The following is a 6522-nucleotide window of genomic DNA, read 5'->3' on the forward strand; positions in this document are numbered from 1 at the left end:
ATCTATCGCAAACTGAAACATACTTTAAATGAACGCTTAGTTAAAGGGGAAAAACATATCTATTAAATACGTCCGCGGTATATCAACTATCGTATCTGATAAACGTGCGGAAAACTAATACAGCCCAACAGAAATACACAAGTTTTTACTACCAAAATACTCGAGGATTGCGATCTAAAGCTCTGGATGTCTTCACGGCTACTAGTGAGTGTAACTTTGACTTCATATCTTTTTCTGAGACGTGGTTAAATAACGCATTTTCATCTAGTGAACTGTTCAGTAATAAATTCAATGTGTTTCGCAGTGACCGTAACTTTGATTTAACAAATTATGCGATAGGTGGTGGTGTTTTAGCCGTCAGAACTGCAATTTCAGCACAACCGATCAACACGTGCGCACTAAGAGCATGCTCACCGCTAATTGATGTTGTTGGTTGTAAGTGCACACACACTCAATACTCCCTTCTTGTTTTTACTATATACAGAGTGGCCCAACGAGAAGTATACAGAGGGCTTTTAGGATATTAAATTTATAAATTTCGAAAAATCCTCGAACACGTCAATTTTGTATTCGAGGGGGGCAACTTTTGGAATACAAATCACGAACCCAAGTCTTCACCCCTCTACGTAGGGAGCTTAACCCCTAAAATTTTAAATGGAATCCTATGGCAAATGACACATTATTTGAAAGCCAATTTAATTGTGATTACTAATCTGCTTTGCTTTTTAAATTCTATTGATTCGTTTCGGAGATATTCGCATTTGAAATGGTTTTTTGTAAAAAAACCCAAAACAAATGCGATCTAAGTCACCTTGTATTAAAAAAGGTTTAAATTGTGCAAAAAATAACAATTAACTTTAAACAGACAGCATTTATTTAAATAAATGCTCGAATTGCCTTCCGCCTGCTTCCATGCAATAATAAAGATTTGCTTCAAAACGCTGCCGTAGATGTTGCAAGATTTCAAGGGTAATCGCTCGAAATTGCTGGCTTATACCATAGTGTATTCTATTCTTACACTATGGTTATACGTGCTCGCAACCCTTGTAATGTTCCGGGCGGAGTAGCGTAAACTTTATTCTTTACATATCCCCACAAGAAGTAATCCAAAGGACTTAAATCAGGGGAAAAAACCATTTCAAATGCGAATATCTCCGAAACGAATCAATAGAATTTAAAAAGCAAAGCAGATTAGTAATCAAGATTAAATTGGCTTTCAAATAATGTGCCATTTGCCATAGGATTCCATTTAAAATTTTAGGGGTTAAGCTCCCTACGTGGAGGGGTGAAGACTTGGGTTCGTGATTTGTATTCCAAAAGTTGTACCCCTCGAATACAAAATATTTAATACCCTAAAAGCCCTCTGTATACTTCTCGTTGGGCCACTCTGTATATACCACCACATGTGACTAACCATGATATAGAAATTTATCTTGAACAGTTGGCTGATCTAATTGTTGACCAACGGGTTCTCATTTTTGGCGACTTCAACTGCCCTGCGTTGTTTTATCAGCAAATAGATAAAAGAACGCGCATAATAAACTCTTTTATCAACATGTTGGACTTAAAGCAATTTAATCAAGTGCTAAATAGCAACGGTAGAATATTAGATCTAGTGTTCTCAATTAATGTACCTGATCTTTCCGTCACTGGGAACCTGGATCCCGTGGTTAATGTTGACTCCCATCATCCTCCATTAGATATAACTTTTAACATATTTGCTCAAAGAAATCCATAATAACTTTCTACGCAAAACACTACCGTATCTCAATTATAGTACGAAATTAATTGTATTGATTGGTCCCCACTTGGCTACTGCACCAATGTTGATGATGCTGTAGCAACATTTTATAACCTACTTTATACGTGTGTTGAACGAACTGTACCTAATTACATGGGTGTACGGAAGACCAACTATTCGAAATGGTATTCAAGAATTTCTAAAGATTTGATTAAGTGAAAAAGGTATACAAAAGATGCAAGACGGACTATTACTGTAGCGAGTTTCAACGTTTAAGAAAGCTGTGCAAGAAACAGATACGAGATGATTATAGTTCATTCCTACGGGAAACGGAAGGCAAAATATTTAGCGACCCCAAATACTTCTTGACTTTTATAAACGATAAACGAAATTTGACTCGTCTACCTGATAATTTTGCTGATGATTCTGGGAACGTATATACTGATCCGGATCTAATTGTTAACCAATTTAAGGAGTTTTTTAAATCTGTCTACTCACATTCATCTTCTACAGGCAACTTCGCACCGGAGATATACAGTAGAACCCCGATTATCCGTGCGCGAATTATCCGGGATGCGGATTATCCGTGCCATGCTTGCGCGTTTTTGAAATTACATTTTTAAAGTTTTAATTGAAATACCATTGCCGTAAATCACTTGACGAGAATTTTCGCTAGTCCATGAGGGAGACGCAGGCTGTAATACCGAGTGCGCGCATGCTCAGAGAATTATCTTTCATCAGCCGATGCAGGTTAAGCGGAATTTAGCCATTTAGCATTAGCGCATTTGACTGCGTGCTACATGTAAGTTGCAACTGTACTTGTGTTAGACCTTATCTAGAATTCTGTTTTTTTTCATTGTGTTATGAACTTTTTTGTAGAATTTATTGTACATACCTTGGTTTGATTTTTTTCTTATATTTTTAGTATACATACGTATGCCTACCCTAAGAAACAATAAATTGTTTGGATTATCCGTGCTTTTCAATTATCCGTGCGCCATCCGGTCCCATTGAGCACGGATAATCGGGGTTCTACGTACAACAATAATAGTTGCATATGCATCACTAAAATTTCAACCGACGACATAGCTAAAGTTATAAAGAAACTAAAATACAAAGTCACCGCGGGTTTAGATCAAATTCCATCATATTTAATTAGGGACTGCGCAGACGCCTTCACTATTCCACTTTTTATCATCTTTAATCTCTCGATAAGATCAAATACTTTTGTGTACCAAGGCGGGAAAGTGGTTGTTTTCCGGGGCGATGGAAGATATGGCCAGGCGAGGCGAAGCCGAGGCTGGCTACTTCCTGAGGCCCGGAAAACAACTTTCGTGCCGTGGTGCACACAATATTTTTTATCCTATACACTTACATTCAAAATTACTCCCTCAACAACGTCCAACCGCAAGCGCTTGCATTTGAATTTGCTTTAACGCGCAAGCGTTTGTTTTGTTTATTTCCACGTTTCCTGCTGACTACGCGAAAAAAATTTTACGAAACGGTGCAATCTAAGTGGGTCCACGAGTATATTTTTTACTCGTAGATTTACCCCTTTCCCAACGCAAATTCAAATTCTAGCGCGCTTGCGGTTGCACAGTGCGGAGCTCACCGAAGGGAGTCACGGTGCAACAGAGATTCAAGTGTAGAGTTGACATTCCCGGCATTTCACTGGCGCGTGATTATTTCCTTAGAAAGTAACGGGATTTAAGGGGTTGTAATTAATACCAGGCGCGTCTTGTGTATTAACAAATGTGTTTTAAAATTGAATGTGTGTTTTCAGGGACAAAATCACACCGGTTACATTTTAAATCCTTCGCAGCATCCATGTCTTGTCAAATGTTAGTTGCTTTTAAGACTGGATTTATGCTTGGCGACGAAAGCGCAATGGGCAAACTTTAAATCCTTGATAATCTTGTATGTTAAAAAATGTGTTTTATAAATAGATTTATTCATTCATGGCAGTCACACTGGACACTACGCTGGACACATTTTAAATACGTGGTAGTCTCTTCTCTTATGTTAAAATGCTACTTATTGCGGATAAGCGGTGTTCTACGTACAGTGCAAAGTACATCTCGGTGTTAAATGTGTTGGCACAGATCACCAGATGCCCGTTATTGAATGCAAATGGGAGATTATGACTTAAGTTTGTTTGAATTGGTCACGTGATATTGGGAAAGTATTCAAATTCACAAAACATGGATAATTAGGTAGGCGGTAATTAAATTAATCTTGTATTCAGTAAAGTAAAGTGAACATAGGGTAAATTTAATTATTAAATCAGTGTTAACGATTTTGTTTCTTATTTAATTAAAAAGAAATAACTTCCTTCAAGTTTTATTACAACCGCGCCATCTAGCTTACATAAGGCGTATTTTTTTCTCGCCTAGCCGACAAAATTGAATTTTCTCGCTCCATGCGTGCAATTGTCTTCTTTCGCGTCCTCACACAGGCGAAAAAATGTAAGTTTCTCCTTGTATAGGATAAAAAGTACTATTCCCGTGGAATGGAAGAAATGTAAATTAATACCGGTAACATAAGAAAGGGCCAAAAAATTGTTTTAGTAATTATCGGCCGATATCTAATACTGAGTAATTTTGCTAAAATATTTGGAATAACTATTTATCTACAAATAATTCCTTCTCTGAAATATTTATTGTCCCCTAACCAACATGGATTCATACCTAACAAGTCAACCGTCACAAACCTTGTGTGTATCGCAACCGAAATCATAGCAGCTATGGAAGAAAAGAAACAATTAGACGTTATCTGTACCCAAGGATACTATATAATATAAGGATTGGTCGATCACTGAATTTTTTCGCCGCGTGTAGTGACGTCACTCGCGGACCCAGTACCAGCGCATGCTTTGATTAAAGCCGATTCCCATTATATCAGCATCGAGCAGCGCGGCGCAGAGCAACGCGGCGCGGTCAAAAGGTGCTCTCAATTGTTCGCATGTAAATAAGTAGATCCATTTTTAACCTAGACAGAGAGGTGCAAAGCAGAGCGGCGCGGTGCAGCGCAGCAAATTTTAAACGCGTCGGAAAGCATTGGAATACGCGGCGCTGCTTTGAAACGCGCCGCTCTGCGTGTAGACGGACAAGTGGGAATCGAGGAGCGAAGCAGATCGGCGTGTACATGGCATAGTGCCGCTATAAATATTATGAAATCATCTGGTGATGATGACGATGATGGCTCTTCTTCGAGCGTGTAAGAATACATTCTCACTTAAACTGAACACAAACAGAAACGCTGCTTCGTCACGCTTCCAAATGGTGCTTAAGTGGGAATACCCCCCTACAATTTGCTGCTAGCGACGTGCCGCGCTGCTCTGCGCCGCGCCGCTCGGTGCTGCTCTAATGAGAATCGACCTATGATTACCATAAAATACGTTCAAATGGGTGTTGTAGGCAGGCATTTAAATTAGAAACACTTGCCCATTAATCTCGCTTGCAGCACCATATCCATTCCTTGCGTATTAATCCATCGGTTTAAGGAAGTTATGGTAAATGACTTCCGGGTCCGTGATTTTTGTGCAAACACGGCTGATGTTGTTACAGTCTAATATTGCACATCGGCGTCCTGGCATTATTTTGCTCAAATATAACGTTAAAGCCTTTTGGTTATATTATATAATTAATATATGAATGCAAATACGTTCACAACTTAGCAAATTTTAACTGTCAATTCTGACAGCCAGGTCCGTTGGTGACGTCACATATGACTTAAACTTGGGCAACATTACAAGTATAGGGATCGAGCAATCCTTATATTATATAGTATCCTTGATCTGTACCGATATTTCAAAGACGTTTGAACAAATCAATCACAGCATTTTGCTTCAAAAACTGAATGGCCTGGGTTTCCATCCAAATTTAATAGATTTCTTTGGCTCATATCTCAGCCATCGAATGCACACTGTCACATATAATGGATTTACTTCCGATTCGTTTGCGTCAACATCTGGTGTTCCCCAAGGATCGAATCTGGGGCCGCTGCTATTCAACATATATGTAAATGACTTAATTTGTGTTTTGAATAATACCGCGTTAGCCTACGCCGACGATATCAAGATATTTACAAAAGTTGAATCTGTTTCGGACTGTGTGCGGTTACAGTCTTGCCTCAGCTTAATAGATGATTGGTGTAATATAAACATGCTAACATTGAATATCTATAAGTATCAAATTGTGTCATATAGCCGTATTCATCAACCTATAAACTATACTTATAAGGTTGACTGTCGTGAAATTGAAAGAAGTGCTACATTTAAGGCTCTAAGCGTTCTCTTCGACAACAAGCTGTCCTTCTCAAGTCACATTGACGAGATGTGTTCACGTGCTACAGAAATTGCTTGGATTTGTGTTTCGCCAGTGCCGACAGTTTCATAACATCCTCTCTATGAAGTCCTTATATTATTCGTTCGTTAGATCGACGTTAGAGTATGCGTCAATAGTATGGAAACCAACTCAGGGTTACCTGATCACCAATATCGAAAAAGTGCAACGAAGATTTCTCAAATACCTTTATTTTGCCGAAAACGGGAGTTACCCTGAGCCGCATATAAGTCAGCAGCACCTTTTGCATGTTATGGGCGAACAGTCATTGCAGCGCAGAAGATCAAGGCTTAGTGTAAGATAATATTATGTACTTTCTTATTACGTACTTTATTTTGAGGCACTGTTTGGCATAGTACCTATACGTATTACATGTAACAGTAGATATGTTTCTATACCGGGTGGTGCCTAGCGCGACGCAGCATAGGGATTTCAATG

This window comes from Photinus pyralis, unplaced genomic scaffold (genome assembly GCF_008802855.1).
Source record: "Photinus pyralis isolate 1611_PpyrPB1 unplaced genomic scaffold, Ppyr1.3 Ppyr1.4_LG2, whole genome shotgun sequence".
Taxonomy (NCBI): Eukaryota; Metazoa; Arthropoda; class Insecta; order Coleoptera; family Lampyridae; genus Photinus; species Photinus pyralis.